At 39.8% G+C, this 19475-nt stretch overlaps 1 long non-coding RNA gene across 1 annotated transcript; it reads right to left on the bottom strand.

The window, feature by feature from the left end:
* Positions 1-247: 247 nt before the first annotated feature.
* Positions 248-17474, bottom strand: LOC115339581. The gene is made up of 3 exons (XR_003922771.1): positions 16976-17474; positions 8056-8149; positions 248-300 (listed from the first exon to the last, which is right to left on the bottom strand). It is a non-coding gene; the product is annotated as an uncharacterized LOC115339581 (long non-coding RNA).
* Positions 17475-19475: the final 2001 nt, after the last annotated feature.

The raw sequence follows: 19475 nt of genomic DNA, 5'->3' as shown, positions 1-19475 counted from the left end.
ATCATAAACAGAAAGGTGAAAATCAGGGTACAAAAAGGAAAGAATAATGGTAGAATCTACATAGATAATGTAGTAGTTTTCAGGCTGGCTAGGCCTGATATAATTCAGCATTGAGAACACAGAAAACAGTTTTCAGAGACATCAGCAATTATCTTTAACAACTTGAGGAATACAGATTCCAGAAGACTAGAAAAGGCAAACATTTACTTACTTTTCAAACGTCAAAAAGGAGAAGAGATCCTAACTTCAATCACCAGCAAAATATCAGAACAAATAATGAAAAGGTCTATTTGTAAGAATCTGTAATATAACCAGGACATAAGAGCCAAGATGAATTTTTAATAAATAAATCATGTCAGGATAAACTTATTTCTCTCTACAGCAGATAATAAGCATTAATGATAGATAGTGTCATGCATCTGGATTTTGGTTTTTGACATCTCACAGGACATTCCCATAAACAAGCAAATTTAAGGTAGTTAGACAGTTACTTTAGAAATCCCATTCAAAGAATAGTTATCAACGATTCATTTTCAAATGAGCAAGATTCATCAGGTCAGGTTCTGCAAGAATCTGACTGTATGACATATTCATTAATGAACTGGTAGATAGATAAAGAGGCGTCAAACCCTTCAAAGTGCAGAATGTACATTTTAAATGATCTTGGTGAAGAGCAGAAATCTGAATTCAGATAAACAATTAAATGAATTCACATGCATATGCACAAGAAAAATTACCTGCAAAAATATAAGCTAGAGTGTAGAAAAGAACCTAACAATTAGAATAGATCATAAACAAACAATAAAATCACACCATTGCATAAGAAGCAATCATGCAGGGTAGAAGAAATGAGCACATTTTATGTTAAACACACAAAACATTCCTTTCACTCTACTCAGAGTTGATAATCCTTCATATGGATCCCTGTGACCACTGCAGGTTATCACATGTCAAGGAATACATCGACCAGCTGGAGAAAGTCCCCAAAACAGAAATAAGAATGAACTTCGAAAAAAAGTGATCTAGCATAAGATTTTGCAAGAACCAGGCTTGCTTAATTCAGGAGGGGGAAGACTAGGAGGAGGAGATTTGATAACAGTTTTCAAATTTTCAGAAAGATTCTTTGTGAAAGAAGATAATGAATTGTTTTCCATAACCTCTGAAAAAGAGAAAAGATTGCAATAGGGGAGAATTAGGTTAGAGGTGAGAGAAATATTTCAGTGTGAAAGGCCAACTAAGCAACGAGTAACAGACCTACGGAGATTTTTCCTGCTTGTTAGAAATTTTAAGGAGGAGTAAGCCAAACAACAGTGAGGATTGGTTTTCTGTATCTATCTTGCTTTGGAGCACACTTTTGAATTAGTGGATCTCATAAATATTACACAGAAAGTATTATTAACAAATAGTATGCAACTTTCTACCCTTACTTTATTACATAGACTGTGGTGCTAAACATATTTCTCTATTAAGGGCATTATAATGTAAGTCAACTATGAAAACTGAAAGTAAAAGATTGCCATAAACAAGGATTCAAAATCCCTTTAACTAGGCAACATGCTAGTGACTACTGCAGAGGAATGGAAACTGGAGATATATATGCTTTTCACAGATTTTTCACAGTAGACCTCTACTTTCTGTCCAAATTTTTCATAGTTCCAAAAAGATCAGAGTTTAATTATTAATTACACCCACAAAATGTGAATGCCTTTGTGAGCAGTCCATATTGCATTGGCTTCTAAAGTTACTGCATGGTCTACAGTTTTCTGTTTCTTCACATTAAAAAGTAAATAAAATAAAATCAATTCCTGTATCCTGCAGCTCGCAGCTCTAACATGTCCATTATTTCAGAAATATCAATTCTTACCACTTTCTTTCTCACTCTGAATTTTTCAGTAGGTCATTATTTATGTAATACTGTTGATGATATTTACATCATACCAGCATGATTATAGACAAACCCATATCTTTAATATATGTATCAGCATACCATATGGAGGCAAATCCTTTAAGCAGTCTGGATGATTGTGCTGGTTTTGGCTGAGATAGAGTTAACTTTCTTCATAGTAGCTAGTATGGGGCTATGCTTTGGATTTGTGCTGGAAACAGTGTTGATAATTCAGGGATGTTTTCATTACTGCTGAGCAGTGGTCACACAGAGCCAAGGCCTTCTCTGCTTCTCACCCCACCCCACCAGGGAGGAGGCTGGGGGGGCACAAGGAGTTGGGAGGGGACACAGCTGGGACAGCTGACCCCCACTGACCAGAGGGATACCCCAGACCATATGGCGTCATGCTCAGCATGTAAAGCTGGGGGAAGAAAGAGGAAGGGGGGACGTTCAGAGTGATGGCGTTTGTCTTCCCAAGTCACTGTTGAGCGTGATGGAGCCCTGCTTTCCTGGGGATGGCTGAACACCTGCCTGCCCATGGGAAGTGGTGAATGAATTCCTTGTTTTGCTTCGCTTGTGTTCACAGCTTTTGCTTTACCTATTAAACTGTCTTTATCTCAGCCCATGAGTTTTCTCACTTTTGCTCTTCCAGTTCTCTCCCCCATCCCACTGTGGGGGGAAGTGAGCGAGCAGCTGTGTGGTGCTTAGTTGCCACCCGGGGTTAAACCATGACAATGATACTCGTCTAAGTTTCTCAGAGAGCTGAAATAATGAAAAGTATATCTTGGGCTATTAAGAGGTAAGGTGATCCCCGGCCACACTGACATAACTAGATCCAAACATTCTCTACTTTGTTGTAGCCTCCAAGTTTTTGTCACTTCTTACCTTAATGTTTGTGAGAGGAGTAACATAGGGATGATTAATTAAGCCTGTAATGTCCTTCATCTCCAGCTCTTTATAGCGCCTTAATAACACACATGCACTGTTAAACAGACCTCTCCATCTGAGTGGAGAAGTACCACCAAGGGCAATAGAAATTCTGCACACAAACCTGGGCAGGACCAAGTCCAAGAACAGTGAGAAGGCAATGTGCTGAGTGTACCCTCACTACTCAGAACTACGTCTGAAAGTCCTTTTCTTTCATAAAACGCTTTTCCTATTCTTGACAATAATGGGGAATAGCAAAGCATAACTGCTGTTAAAAGCAGCTAACATTTTACCTGTCCCTGTTGCTGTGCACTCATAAAACTCACAAGTCATTCACACAACTTTACTCACATTGGTAGATGTATACTAGAAAAAGCGTTCACAAGATCACACTTGTCAGTATGGATTCCTGTACTTAGAACAAATCTATGTACATACATCTTTTCTAATATAAGTGAGCTACTAGGGACTCATTTTCTCCCCATAAAATGTAGCACTATGAGAAAAGAATATTTTAGAAAGTTTCTTTACTTCATTGACAGAATTTCTCCAAAATCAGTGTCATCAAAAATAATATTTGAGAGAGGTTTTAAAGTTATTTTTAAAAACAAATGCACATACTCTCTGACAGGAAAGAGAAAGCTTGCGGTGAGCTGTACAAAACCACAACCTACTGCTGCTCTGATCATTATTCCCTGTTCCCAGTTACTGGACCACATGCCAAAGCAGCTAAGACAACAGGGTCCAGGAATAATTGTGTTGGAGCTTCACAGCTGCCTCTGGGTCTGTCACATCATTAGCCTGCCCCTGTGCTGCTTGTCTTCCTCATCCTCCTGAATGCCATTTCCTTTCCTTTCAACATTTTTTCCTATAATTTGTCTCTATTTTATCCATTCATGAATAACATTCCACTCAAACCCTATATGCATCCTGCTATACGCAAGGTGTATATAGCAGACCTTCAAGCTGCGAGTGCAGGTTTTGCTCAGGTGGGCAGATGGATTTAAGAAGCACATGCCTGCTGGCCTCGGAAATGCATACCTGAAGCCTTTCTGCCCAAACACAGCCTGCACACAACCAGCCTGCTTGGTTTTCAGTCTGAAGCCTTCACAAATACATACCACACCCCGTTAGTCAAGTACCCATTTCCTATTATAAATAAGGCGTTCTTTTTTTTTTTTTAACTAGATCCTGGCTCAACCTGGAAAACTCAGACTCGGCTTCATATTTCACATGCCCTGTTCAGCTCAGGGAAGTTTAGTCGCTGTCTGGAAGCAACTTAAGGACATCCAGAGTTGGATTCATTTTGAATTTTGTATTCTGCCACTGAGATAAAAATGGAACTGTGATTTTTTTAGGGGATGCCTGTCTCTACACTGCACAGACAGAAAGCTCCTGAGGGTGTCCAGCATATCCTGTGTGCCTCCACACCAAAGGTGTTTGGGTCACTCCCAGCATATCTAGCTGTACCTCCTATGGGTATGCACAAAGAAAAACCCGGGCCACAGGTTTTGTGGCATGCAATAAGTCATCTATCACTCAGCCTCCTATTTTTCCACACTATGCAGGTGTTACGAGCCTACCACGCAACCCTACATAAGACACAGGGTCTCATAGCAAATGGAAGGGGAGGAGTGAAAGAAACCAGGGTCATGGCCAGATGCAGGCCCCATGGTTGTCAGCCCTTCCCACTGGTTCCCAAGTGCTGACATTGTCTGAACTTGCAAATAGGGGCTGCGTCTTCGCATGGAGGAAGGGTAAGGTGGCACAGAGATGCTCCGTGGTGCAGGGACCCCTTACTAGGCAAACTGTGGACATGCCACCACTGCCAGCCCAGCCACTGAGTGCCTGCAAGCCTGGTGGTGAGCGCAGGCCTGGGTACAGCACGAGGGTCCCTGGAAGAGCAGTGAGGCAGCCCTTGCAGCTACAGGGCATGCCTCAGAGACACAGTCAGGGATGTAACGTCCCCTCACAGGGGGTTTTCAGCACCCCTCAGAGGGTGCTGCAAGATGTGGGAGGGTGCACAGTCAGGGCAGCTAGCCTCGATGAAGCCTTGGACAGTGCTGCAAGGCACTGGGCTTTGAGGTCCAGCTATCACGCCAACTATCTCAATCACCCCATTTGTAAACTGGTATTACAACATCCTGTATAAATAAGGGCTTGTCAGCAAGAATAAGATCCTTTAGGGCAAAGGTGCAGCTAACGCTTGCATGGTGTGCCGCAAGCAAGGTGCTGGGCCTCCCTCTCCTGCTGTCCTTGTGCAGTGCCTTGTCAAAATGGCCATTGCTGCCCCACTGGGAATACAGGCACTGTGTACCAAAGGGGAGAAAGAAACCCCGGAGAGGCGGGAAGGAGAAAGGAAAAGGTCTGACCTGCCTTCCTACCCTCTTGGCCTCAGTTTTGATCCATGGATCATAATGTGATGTGATTGGTGATCCATGGAGCTAAGGAACCAGCCTGCATTCTCTTTTATTTGGACACAGGACACATATCCAGAAGATTGAAGGGGAGGTGTTACATCTTTTCCAAGCCCAATTCAAGTAGCTCCATACCATCCATTGCCAGCTTGCGTTTCACAAACACAGACTTTCTCCAGTGACAAGAAACATTTACACCATAAGTTTCTTAAGGCCCAGTTTTTGCACTGAGAACAAGACTGTGCCTTTTTAGGAATGCCAGAAAATGCTATGTAATGCATTGATAGATTAAAAAATAGTAACAAATTGCCTTCTCAAAAATATTAAAAATGCACATTAGGACCCATTACGAAAAGACGCTAACATAGCACAGTATAGATGACATTCTTATCTCCAGAACATCCTGACCTGAATCTATCTTTATTCAGTACTCTCATGAAGATGGAATAATCTCTGGGGACTTCACTGGAGCACAAAGAGGCAAAGTGATGTGTCCACAGTAGGTAAAACAGTGATTCAGAAACGTCCTTCCTCAACCCATTACTACACCTGTTAAGCAATATTTCTTCACTTTATTAACAGGCTAAGAGATCATGAGAATTAATCACTGTTATTAATTGTGTTTATAGATAAAATGTATATCACAGATTGTGTTTATTACGTCTGGGGCTGGGGAGAAATCATACATTGCATTGAATGACTGTGTCAGTTCTGCTGCAAGCGCATTTTTCACTGCTCAGCTATAAACAGTGCTCACAACACATGTGAAAAGGATCACACTCCATTCTGAGGTGGGAAATCGCTGAAGAAAACTGTTCTGGTAAACAAGGCCTTCCTGACGGCTGTCTGAATAATTGGCAGCAAGTGCAACTCCTGGATCGCTCTGCTGACAAAAACTGTCTTGCTCCTCCCTGCTACTAAAGCAGCACTGCATGTCAGGGAAGGCTGAGACCACTAATATGGAAACTGAGGAGTCTTGGTGCTGGCCTTAGAAAAACCCAGCCAAAACTGCACTCTTTAGCAAACCATCTCCTGGGTGTGGCTTAGGTGTTCACTGCAGCTCCCATCTCAGCTGTTGATACCACCACCTCCCTGCCAGCGCTCACCACAGGCTCAACGTCAGCTCAACCCCACATGGCAGACACAACAGACATGTTTTGCCAAGTTAGAGATTCTCGAGGATGACAATTTCACAGCCTCCACGTAGCCTCTTTCAGTGCTCCTTAGAGAGGCTTTTCTTGTATCTCACCAGAGTCTTCTCTGCTACAGCTTAAGCACATGTTTTGCTGTACTGTCCACCAACAATATGGAGAAAAAACTATCCTCTTTTGCACACTTCTTGGTTTACTTTTGAACATCCTAGACAAGGTCACTATACCTGCTAACAATATTTTAAGTAGTTCAAGACTGTTAAGTGTTCATGTATCACCCTGTTCCAGAAAAGTACATGGGATGCAGCAGGACTGCTGCATTTAATCATTTGATGGAAAGTATGTTTAAGCGACCACACACCTCTGCTCTGTTCAGCAGTGTCACGCAGCATCTCCAGTACCTGCATCGCACAGCATTTAATGGTCTATTTTTGCCCCTTCACCAATCACATGCACCGTGTTAACTGCAACTGTGCCCCACGTCCCATGAAGTACCCCTGCCAGTGAGACTGGGAATTCTTTCCATTTCACACAGTAAGCCATATTTACATGAGCATAAAATATGCCAGCTGACTTTGCTATTAGTAAACATACCATGAAACTAATAGAAATGTTGTTTGTCAGATATATATAGGCTGCAAGCAAACACAATGGGGTGTATTCACACCAACCCCCTTGACAGTTTGCACAAGTCACCCCTCAGAGGTGCCCACCCCTTTCCACCGACTGTACGAGGAACACAGGCTCCTAAATTTTGGTGCACCAGATTGTATCTTAGTCTGATATCTAAAGTAGACAGTGAGTCAATCTTGCATCAGCACCAACATAGGTGGTTATCTCAGCATAGCACTTTTGGCATATGCAACATTTGAGCAAGATCATGCACAACAAACCTCCCATAAGAGTTCAGGCTGGCAAAACTCAATGGTTCGAATACTTCCAAAAGAAGCAGCACAGTCCTGACTGAAATAAATTTGTTTTCACATGTAAGTGAAAGCACAGGAAATATTTTGCAGTGTTCAGTCTAATAATTATGATGAGGCATCTAAAGCAAAAGACTTCATTTTGAGTCACTGGTCAGTATATAAACTCTTTACATGGTTAATACCGAGTTTCACAGTATAGATAACATGTTCCAAACTTCTTTGGAGACATCCAGATCTTTACAGAGAGAACCTGTTTAGTTACCACTGACATTTAGAATATGCTATTTGTATTCTTTCTCCTTTACATTTGACAGTTACTGCTTAAGAAAGGACTTTGATATAGCCCATGACATGCCTGAGGGTATTTTTAAAAAGCAGTTTGGGGGAAGAGGAAGAGAATGAATACATGAAAATAAAGCCTGATATAAATTAGTAAATTACAAGTTCCCAGATGTTTCCTCCTTGAGATCTTGCATAGAGCAACTGCATCAGGACACCTGTAGTTTAAGCTTTTCATTTGTCACTAAATCTTTCCTCCTTTTTCATAAGCTGATCTCATATTTTCTAGAGTGATGATGTTTTCACTTCACATCATCTGTACTAACAAATAAAGTATTCCCTCCCCCACAAACACAAACACATGCACACGCATACTCCTCTCTTTGGTCTGTGTACAGTAGCTTGGCACCAAAAAGATATGTGATTAAGTTTTAACAAGTGTCAAAGCCAAGTGGCTCACAGACACTTACCCGGAGATCAGAATGTGGTTTAGGTGCTTTCTGAAATTCAAATTAGCAAGTGTCATTCTTCCTGCTTTCTACTACACTTCACGGAATGTTTGATCTGCAGAGAGAGAACGAGACACAGAAAATGAGCAAGAGATAAACCCCCAGGATCCAGGGGCTCAGACTTCCCTCTCCCAAGCACTGCCACTGTCTCTGGGAGCATGTGAATAATCAAAGTTACTCTTGCTTACATGGCCATATTGCAGGGCACTGATGTAGTGTACTATAGAACCGATTCCCTCATAAATATTTAGGTCAAGGATTTCAGCATAGAACAACAGTACAATTAACAATTCAAAATGCTAGCACTGAAAGTTATTTTTGACACCATCAGCTGGAAATGAGCAGACATGCCTTTGTTAAGTTACGATGCAGTCTATCGTTTGTAATACGATATCAATGCAAAAGCAATTCCTCAGAGCATTGATCAGAAACTTCATAATCTTTTTTTGTTTGCTAAAGTACACATTTTATAAAGGCTCTCATGGTCTCATGTTACTGCCATGTTGCTCAGAAATAAAAGACGTTGCAAGGGAAGGAAGGAGATCTAACATCTCATGACCTACATGGGTTCTTTATTGTTAAAAATGCTAGATTTAGGTAGCTTCTGTATAGGAAAAAAATGAAATAGATTGGTGTACAGAAAATGTATTTTATGCATCAAATTCAATACGAATTTTACACTACACATAGTGGTCAGAATTAATGTATCAATGTTTACCTACGTCTAAAAAAAAATACGCCAACAACCACAAACACAAAAAGAATTGTAATAGCAGATTACAGTGTATGAACAAGAGTGACTTTTTTTTTTTTTTTTTAACTGAAAACTATTAAGAATTAAGTCCAATGAACTGTAAGGACCTGCATCCCCTGTTCACCTGAGTATCCCACTAAGCTGCAGCTGACATATTGCAAAGGGAAAAAAAAGATAAAATGAAAAAGAAACCGAGTGTCAGGAAAATAGGAACTATCCCAGAAGCAAGTTTTTCCTCTTGCTTGTGCTCAGTCTTGTACCATCAGTCATCTTCTACCTTTGCAGCTTCTACGTTTGCACATCCAAAGCTGAACAGCCCATTCTCCGACCTCACACTGAGCCAGGGGCTGAGTTTTAACCAGACTGACATTTTGTCCATTTACACAGACTTTAAATACTGACTCTCTTCTCCTGCCGCAGGACAGAAAAAAGTGACATCTAGTTTTATACTGAATCTTCTAGTTTTATACTGACTTGTTGAACTTGGGATTAATCCTTTCCTGGATATTGATGTAACTTTGGGTATTGATGTAAGCAATGTGAAAAGTACAGGGGACAGGGTAAGAAAAACTTGTAAGATCAAGGCACTGTGAAATCTTTATCTTTTCTGTGTGTTTTTCCTGTAGTTTCCCCCTCCCCTTTCAATCCCTCACCGAATTGCATAAGGACCTGCTAGACCAAGTCCTTGCAGAGAAGGCAGTGCTGCAGGCATGCAACATGCCCGTGCCACGTAGAAGAGGAACCCCTTCGCAGTGATTCTTCCTAGGTGAAAGATGGACTAAACGTAGCCCTGTCAGAGCACACTCTAGACTGCATCTAATTCTCAGGTGACCTGTTTTCCCACTCACAGAGTAGTGCAAGGCAAGGACAAAGGGGAATTAACACATTTGAAACCATATATACCTCTCATTGTTAGTAAGAGCCCATGTATATATATAGAAGAGGTACAATTGGTAACTCTTATTAACGAAGAATAAGACTACCCCACCCTGTGACTTGCTAATCAGTTTTGTATGTACCTATGAGTACAGAACATGCTGTGTACCTTAAAATCTTTGCAATGATGCTCTAACTTGTCTTTGAGTGCTGCTAATTTTAATGTGGCTATTTTTTGTAGGCAGCAGGTAAGATCTGAGTGCTTTCTGAAAATGCAAGAGGATTTAAAAGGATGAAGGGTCTGGATCTGAAGACACTCTTTTTACTTTATTTTATTTTTGTTCTTTGGCGTACTCAACAACCTATTCTTTTAGACTGATGCAATCAGTTCAGAAAAGGTATCATAGCAGCAAGCTTGAATTGCAGTGTAAAAAAGCAGCAAAGAAATCACTCTGTTCACCTTGTCCTAAAGATTTTTTCCAAATGTATATATACACACATACATAAATGCCTTTATTTATAGCTCTGCTGAACTATAGAAGTGAAGAAAGAGAAAAGCATTGAATAATTCATCAAATTTTCTTCCTTTATCACTCAGGTCCAATTTTCCCACATAAACATATAAAACCAAACTGAATTCTATCAAATTATTAATATTAAAGATGCAACTGCAGGATTTTATCCCAAACTAAAAAAAAAGTCTTGCTAGTCAGCATTGGTAGGGTTTCTATGACTTCAGCTAGAGACAGGCATCTAGATCTGAACCAGCCATCCTCATCTCTGTGCATAGTCAACATAGATGACAGAGTCCAGGGACTAAGACACCTCATGCTAAGCAGAGATCTAAAACAAGCCATCTGAATACATTACAAAAGTATCTACTGCTCCCACTGATAATAAGGGGAGCCCAGAATAACTAGCTTAGGTATAGACATCTATCCCACAGATGTTTAAAGTCACGAGAGATTAAACATTGACTATGCCCAGTCTCTGACAAACCTTAAACAAACCAACGTACGCAAGCTGAATTACGACTACAGGAATGGTGTCACACAAATACATATCAATATTCAAAAATATTCCAAATACACTGTTACCTTCAAGTCACTGCAAGTAACTCCAGTTAAAATGTGCTCTCCAGGAACACCCAACCAGATCCGTTGCAGAGTTTATATGTCAATAAAACACTCTCCTATGGCAGCAGAGCTTTGACTTGACTTTAGTGAAACTGGGCCTTATGCAGAGTATATTCTTTCTATAGTGTTTACTAATTTAGCTTGCAAGGCCGTGTTTAGAGGGATGTTAAGCATTAACTAGCATGTTCTTTATTTGTGGATTATGTGTGTAATTCCCCACACTGAAAGATGAGTATATATATCTAAAAATAAAGCTCCATACACAGTTTCCCAGTAGACAATTGCTTACTCATTTAAAATGTATGTTTACTTAAAATTTTGCTCCCTGGGATGGCCTTATGAAATATACATTTCATTTTAGCAGGGATTCCCAAAGGAGTCAGCTGCCAGGCAGCCTTTTTCTAGCTCCTTCAGTACAAACTATGTAAAGCAGGACACTAAATCTGCAATAGCAGGCAACACTCAGGAATTAGAGTTTCAGCTCAGTTTCTGCTGACAGTGCCTGAGGACTACCTGGATCTGAACAATTCTGTTAGCACACTGGATAATTCATTCCCAGCAATTTGTTACCTGACATTAATTTCCTACAAAACCATGATATCTGAACATGCTCCACATAAAATCATCTTTAGGAAGGTCAGGGGCTAATAGGAAATGAACAACTGAGTGAAATTTCCCTAGTTATGAATGTTTTCAGTATTTTTGCATCCCAAACTCCTGCTAGATCCTCCCAGAGTAATCTTAGCTGCTTTTGTATTAGGCAATGGAGATATTAACTCTCCCAGCTGGAAATCTACCTTAAATTCTGTCCCACATTTTGAAAACATGAAGAAAGAAGAAAAAAAAAAAAACAGAGTTATGAAAATAAAAAGTGTGGAGTCACCCTATTGCATAAAGTGTCTAACAAACTACTAGTGAATTCAGCCAAAAGACTTAATACTATATATCACATCAAACACGGTAACACAGACCATCTCCATTGTTAGTCAGAGTCAAATAATATCTATATACCAATGAAAGGATATGTTTACAAAGAAACATTTACTGCAGAAGATTGTCGTGTTCTGAATTAGTATAATGTTTTATTGGATATTACAAATCCTTCAAAATCAATGTCACAACCAGTCAAAACAATAAAATTACATTGCAAGGTTTTGGCTGAAATAAAGGAGAGGGAAATAATAGTATACTGCTTGGCAGGAGTCCTGCAGACATTTATATCAGGAGTCGTTTAAAACTAAATCAAAAGGGATTCAGGCACCATTGGCTACAAGTAATACCAGCCAGAAAAGCTAACCTCTATGAAATGATACTGAAAAAAACTTTTAGAATGTACTGGTTTGCATCAAAGCCTTTCACAGAGTAAATGTCTGGAAAGAGTTTGACTGAACTGACAGACAGATCTGTTCCTCTCACTCAGCAAATATAAATCAAGATGAAACTATAGATGGTTTTATAGAGGAAAATTGACGTAAACTCCAGAGATAACTATGGTCTCTAGTAAGGAAACAAAGATATTTAACTTTGAAGAAAAAGCATTATGAAAACAAACAGTTGGAGAATATAAAAGGTGAGAAACTCTCTCAGAGCTTTTATCCAACAACTAATAGCAGAGGTGAGTGGTACTCACTCCGGGGAAAGTGGGAAGTGGGCTGCTCACATATTATTAAATGCAGGATCAGGTCCTGCTCAATCCTTCAGCCCTGTCAGATTTGCTGCATAACCATCTGTATCAAAATGCATTGAAACTGTAGCATAAGAAAACATAGCATATTTTTAGACTTTTCTACAATTGGTCAGGACTCATAACAAGGGAAACATTAAAAATAAAAAGAAATTTGAAGCGGTAGGTTAGAAATAGGTTAGGAAAACAGGTAAGAAAGAAAATGGTTAAACTCACTCAACTGTAAGCAAATTAATTTTAAAAAAAAATTACAAACTCTGGCTCTTTGTAGTCCAAATAAGTTATTTACAGAAACCGTAGAGTTCAGGACAACTCGACATGTAAAGAGGAAATGAGCTATTAGTTTTGAAAGAGAACATCAAAACCAACAGGCAACATGGTCTTTCATGAGAAAGTTACATGGGAGTCATTTTACAGATTTGAAATGTTGAATATTGATACACACAACAGCGCCCTTTTGTTTTAAATCATTATAAGAAACTTTCTGGCTCTTTTACAAAACAGATAGCTGAAGCAACACTAGCCCCCAGCCTCGCCACGTGTCACATTCAATTTTCTGCAGAGATAAAGGGTAATATTAACTATGCAACTTTAGGCTAAGAAACGAAACAATCCCTCAAGCTTCACCAGCAGGTGGGTAGATATCGTACCAGCCTCTCCCAAGGTGACAGCTATCAGCAGTCACATCTTTGCCTGGGACAGCACACAGAAAAACCCATCTGTCTCCCAATCAGAGTATTTATCACCTCAGTAAAAAGATAAAGAGTTTTTGTTGGCAGAATTGTTACCCTCCTGACTGAAAAAGGATTTACAACACTGAACTGTAGTCATTTCATAAATATAGACACTCATTCCTTACAATTGTAGTGCCAGTGTCTAGGTTACTTGAATAAAAACATTTATTTCCCCTTAGCTGCAACCAGTCCATTTTTTTTTTCTCTACTGCGGCCGCAGTCTGACAGTATTAAGGTGACACGGCCATCAGAAAAAAGAGACCCTAGCTTCTCTTTCCCTTCCTTGGCCCTTGTTTCCAGCTCCACACCACCCTGGGCTGCGCAAGTGCTAACACCACTTATTTTCTCAGAGGATCAGCTCTTCAATTTACCAAGCAGCCGCAGCAGGTCAGAGGGTGCAGAGCTGACGTGACCGACGGGAGGGAGAGGGAGGCAGCCGGGGCAGGGTTACTCTCTCTGGCAGCCACGACGGTTCAAGTGCCCCACAAACTACAGCTGTTCGCCCTGACACCTCACTTCAGTTTGATGACGCTATCCCATAAGAGGCCTAAATAATGAGAGACCTGAGACAGAGTTGCATACGCTAACTGCTTTGTGAAAATACAGGTAGCAAAAGCTGTCGCAATTCATTTATAAGTTTATTAGATTTATGACTAAAATTTCATTGAAAGAGCAGACAATGGGAAAAGTGTTAAAAGAACACTTATAGCTTTACTGAATAAACATGTACATACCTACTGTAACTATGTATCTACTGTTTACTAAAACTGCCATGGTACTACTATGTTGTCTCTTATATTAAAAAAAAATAATCTGCATTGTTAGCATTTCTGCTTATCTCAATAGATGCATAAACACCTAAATTCAATTTGTCCATTAAATCACCGATAAAAAGAAAAAAATCTTCTCCTATTAAGCTTTACCCCTATTAAGTTTGCTGGATTGCTGTACTCTTCATTACTGTTGTCTCTCAAAATATCACCTTCACTTCAGCTGTAAATAGCCCAGGAAAATAGTTCAAACCTTAAAGGGAAACTTCCAAAGAGAAGATTTTTTTTTTTTCCCCTCATAGCCGAGACCTTTCCCAAGGGAACAGGCCACTTTTGGAGGTGTTAGTGCTTCATGTTTGTAGCAATGGAAAAAAAGTATATAGAAATAATGGGTTGGCTGAGTATATTATGAAAGGATTGCTCCTATTAGGGGATTCAGGGCAAATAAGAGTCAAGATAAAACAAAGTTATGGTGGAAAGCTTGGAGAATTTGTACTAGTTTCAATATCTTTGCTTCCATCTTCTAAATTGCCAATTGTCAAATGTCATTACTGGTCAGGCTGTTAGCTGCTTATTTGATTACAGTGTAGCCCCCTTTCTGGAGCATGAGTGTGTCCATGTGTAAAATCATAAAATGTGCTTGTGCAGGTGTAAAAGCTCAGGAAAGCATGAAGAGGATAATTAAAGATATTTTGTTGCCTTTTTAATACATAGATATATCTACAACAAAACACAAAAATACTAAGCCGTTCGCTTCCATTTGTCCTTAAAGAATTTGCAGCTGCATGTACTTCAGTAGTTGCCAAGAGTTCTTGCACAGTTTTAATACTAATTTATGATGAAGTATACCAAATGAACCACAAGTTATTTAAGAAAATGAAATAAGGAAACTTTAGAGGTTTCAGCAGGAAAACAGACTGAAGGGAGAGTAGTCTGATGTAAATGAATAGACGGCTTCAATGAAAATGAAAGAGAAGAAAACTCCCTCCTGGGGTTCATTATGCCTCTTGAGCTGTTGGTAGTAAAGTTAATTTTTAAATGCTTTGAGGTGATTAAGAACTCAGGCATCACTCTAAATGTAAATAAGTCCTGTTTCATTTCCTTGCAGTTAACTGATTGCAGCAGTCACCAGCTACTTAGCTTGCCGATGTCTTTGAGATCCATAGTCTAGTTCATAATTAACCCTCTTCATATGAAGTGAAAATGCTAGCAAGCCTGGGTTTGAATGTATGTAACCAGGATGTGACATACTCACTCACTAGAGAAAAAGAATGTTTGTATTTGTAAATAATGAGGGCACTATTTGAAGTTAAAGTATCACAGAATGAAAATCAACATATAAATGAAAAGTTTGCTTCCACTGAATGCAGCTTAAAAACACAACCAAAATATATGCAGTTTAGAAACTTCAGCTTAAATAGATGAATTATTTATAGTAAAATTTTGGAAATCCATTACAGCTGGGCCTCTTCCTTCCCAACAGGTCTAGTCAACAGAAAATTTCAACAATCTGTATATGAATATCACATACAAATAAAAAATCTCGGATGATAATCCATTCTTGTAATGCACATATGCAAGCAGTTAAGATTAAACAGCAATAATCTTGTTCAAGGCAGTGACTGGGACCTCTGAAATCTGTATTCTTATTCCAAATCTGTCTCAAGATTGTTTCATGGCTAAGCAAATGTTTCAGAAGTGACTAATGCCGTGCACCAGTTTGTAATTACCTAACCCAGCACATGCTAAGCCGTAAACAATCAAAATATCTCTGCTGGATACTGAAATACTGAGGCAACCAACACTCACCTCTGAAAATGCTGGCCTTAAAGTTCCCTACACTTAGAAGAGGACAACTACATCTCTCTTAGAAGACTGAGGCTAAATTCCTTCACAATTCTGAAATATTGTAGTAATCCATTTTTAGCAGAGGTTCTTCGCATCTGTCCTACTTCGACCTTGATCATTCCTGTGATATAAGCTAAAAAAAGCATGCCAATAAGAGCTGAATTCAGGACTTCTACACTCCCATACTTACAAATGAAATGAAATGACAGTTAAACAGTGCTTTTATTTCCTCATACACATCAGCCTGTCAGGGATTCCCCACATCCCAACAGGTAGATGGAGATCACTATTTGGTCCAAAGATCAGCTTTATTAATTTCAGCCCAAGGGTGGTTTGTATCAAAACCAAGAAGCTCCTAAGGGTGATATGCTCAAGGATAACATCCTCCCTACTAAGAATCCCAAAGGTACCTGGTTACATCCCCCAGTCTTTGCAGTTCTGATACGATGGCAGGAGAAGATGCAGTTTCTCAAGAAATTAGGTTTAAACCATTCAGAGATTTGTGAACCTACACCTGTGTTTCCAGCTCCTCCTTGGAAACAACAGGCAGCTAATGTTGCACACAGAAAATCTGTGCATCCTGTGCTCCTGTCACTTGACCTAGCTAATAGGAATCTCAGGATTCCACATCAGTTCTTTCCAGCTGATTTAAGGTGATATCCCATATACACTTCACTGCAATGGTAGTATATTCAGATTGGATATTAGGAAAAAGTTCTTCACTGAGAAGGTGGTCAAGCACTGGAACAAGCTCCCCAGGGAAGCAGTCATGGCCCCAAGCCTGTCGGTGTTCAAGAACTGTTTGGACAACGCTCTTAGAAATACCATTTAACATTAATTTGCTCTGTGTGGAGTCAGGATGTGGACATGATGATCCTTGTGGGTCTCTTCCAACTCAGGATATTCTATGACTCTATGATTCTAAAAAGAGCAAAGGTACAGGTTTTATTAACAATACAGGTATCCAAGACAAAAGATGCAACATCCCTATTGTTAAAGTAGTAGTCTAAAGCCCAGGAACCTTGGGTTCAGCCCCTAGCCCCAAACTCACCCAAAATGTAGTGAAACAGTTTTCCTACCTGCTGTCAAGTTTCTTTATGACCCACAAAGGCATCTGACATTTGTCCAAACTTACTATAAATACTCCAAATATTTCAAGGCAAGGGGCAACCTGCAGAGATATCCATCTACCTGCAAAGTCAGTCATTTCACATGTTTAGTCAAACCAGATTTAAACTTTCTCTTTTTTTTTACTTCATTTCCTACTTGAATACAAGAGGGACTGCAGGAGGAAATGTACACAAAATAGACATGAGGTTTTCACAGGCCCCCTCTAAACCGAAAAGCCAAAAAATATCTCACGGATGTTGGGTACACCTCTGCCTTGCAGGGAAAGAGAGATTGTGCATCTAGATCTAGATGGAACAAAGAAAGAAAGTAAGGTTGATCAGCCAGTGAGCTAGCAAGAAACTGGTAATTTCCAAATGAATAACAAAACACTAAAGTCATTATAAATAAACTCTACAAAAATGCAGTTGCTCTTTTCCCAGCACTCATATTTAACCCCAAGTGACTAAAGTGGAAGAAAGAGAAATGTCCTAAACTGATAGACTTCCTAAAACAGCTGGCAGTCTGAGCTTAGCTCAGCACTGCCCCAGCTAAAATCCTATTTCTGCTCCCAGATAGACACAAGTTATTAGTACATTTGCTGAAATAAAATTGACTCCACCCATTTTGGAAACAACGTCTTTCCAGTGACTTTTGCTCCCAATTTCCAATCTCACACTGAAAAAAGTTTTACTCAATGTTGTTTCCAGATTAAATATTTCATTACAGTTTTATTCTACAAACATCTTGAATACAAATGAACAGCTGGATTAATAATGCTTTCCTTCCAGAAAAGACAGGACAGTATAGTAATATTTGGCTAATAAGTCTTTCACTACATTTTAACTCTTAGCTTTTACACAAGTTAACAGAAGAGTTTCTCTTCTCCCCTGCTCTTCTCCAACTTTTAAATCAAATTACAGCAAGTATTACTCATGTCTCACTTTCTATACTTCACACTTGTAGCTGGAAAAAGACAGGGAGAGAGAGGTGAGAGAGGTTGATCTAGTCATTTATTAATGTCAGGGAGCTTCAGGATATATCTATTCAGTGGGGAAGAAACATTGTTATTGCTCTCAGTAAATTGAGGCAGGTCCCGTCAGTCTTGCAAACAAAAATTCTCCAGTTGTTCACATTTGGTAAACAAAGGTTCTCTGGTCAGCTGCCTGCCGACAGCCACTGAAAGACAGCAGCAAGAAACATTGTACATCTCTCGGGCACCCGCAGGGAAAGCAGTGTTGCCCCATAAGAAGGTTCACAGAATTTCCGAGTAGCAAACAAAAAGGCACAGAGAAATCGCTGGAAAGCACATATTGAAACAGGTGTCTGATTGTACAGTTATATACATATATTATTTATAAGGCGGAGCTGGCTGTAGCATCTCCAGCCGGCAAGATGGTGGGTTTTTTCTTTTTTTTTTTTTTTTCCATATTCTAAATATAGTTGACTTCAGAGTTTATTTTAAAAATTATGTCAAGCTTTGGAAGTTAGGCTTGAATATTCTTGTACATGGATACGTGCATTCAATGATTGTGAAAATGCAAATTAATCTATGATTATAACTAGAAATTAGTCTGAAAATAACTCTCAAAGCAAGGTAATACCTGCCAGACAGCACATTTCAATATCCATTTTTGCAAGCACAGCAGCTACCTACTTCTGTGTTTAAAACTCAGGCCCTCTGCACAGTACTTTAACCATCACTTCAGAATTCTACATCAATGCCCTTATTGGAATCACAGCCACATTGTTAGCAGGTGGAAGTTTTCTCAAAGGCCACAGCCATAACAAACCCGTAACATTACCAATTAATAAATGTGGAATTAGAAAGGTAATTTCTGTTATATCCTGGCTACCAGGAATCTGATAAAAACTCTCAGCAACTGTAGCACCCCATGAGAAGGTATGCAGGCGAATACCACATTATTTTGTTCCTTTTGTTCTTTATTTTTCATCATGCTTCACTTTTCTGTGCTAAATGTGGACAGATTCTTTGCACAGAAGTTCCCCACCCCTCGCCTCTCCTTCACCCATGACACCCATCCCCACAGAGGACAGGTTACCTTCACTGTTCTTCTCCCCTCTGGGGCTGTTCACTCACAGGGAAAAGGGAAACTAAAAGTCTTCTCATCTCACTGACCGGCCATGGCAAAAGTATCAGAAATCCTGGCAGGCCTTTCCACCCATCCTGACAGTCAGCCAAAAGCAGAAGCAGCCAGGAAGCCACACGGTGGGTGGATGGACACAAGAAGAGCGAGGTCCTCTCCGTGCGGTGGAGCAGGTGCCTGGCCCTTACAGCTAAACTTCCAGCAGGACACAGACACCTCCCAGCTAGGAGCGGGGGACTTTCCCCTCAGTACTTGACAAAAGCAAACAGTCATCCCAAAACCAATACACTTATTCTAAGCCTTTAGATTTTTAAAATAATCTCATTGTCTTTCATAGAGGTGAAAAAGAGGTCTAACCAGTTTT

Source organism: Aquila chrysaetos, chromosome 3, assembly GCF_900496995.4.
Source record: "Aquila chrysaetos chrysaetos chromosome 3, bAquChr1.4, whole genome shotgun sequence".
Taxonomy (NCBI): Eukaryota; Metazoa; Chordata; class Aves; order Accipitriformes; family Accipitridae; genus Aquila; species Aquila chrysaetos.
Note: the sequence above shows the minus strand (reverse complement) of the source record. Positions and strands in the feature narration are given on the sequence as shown.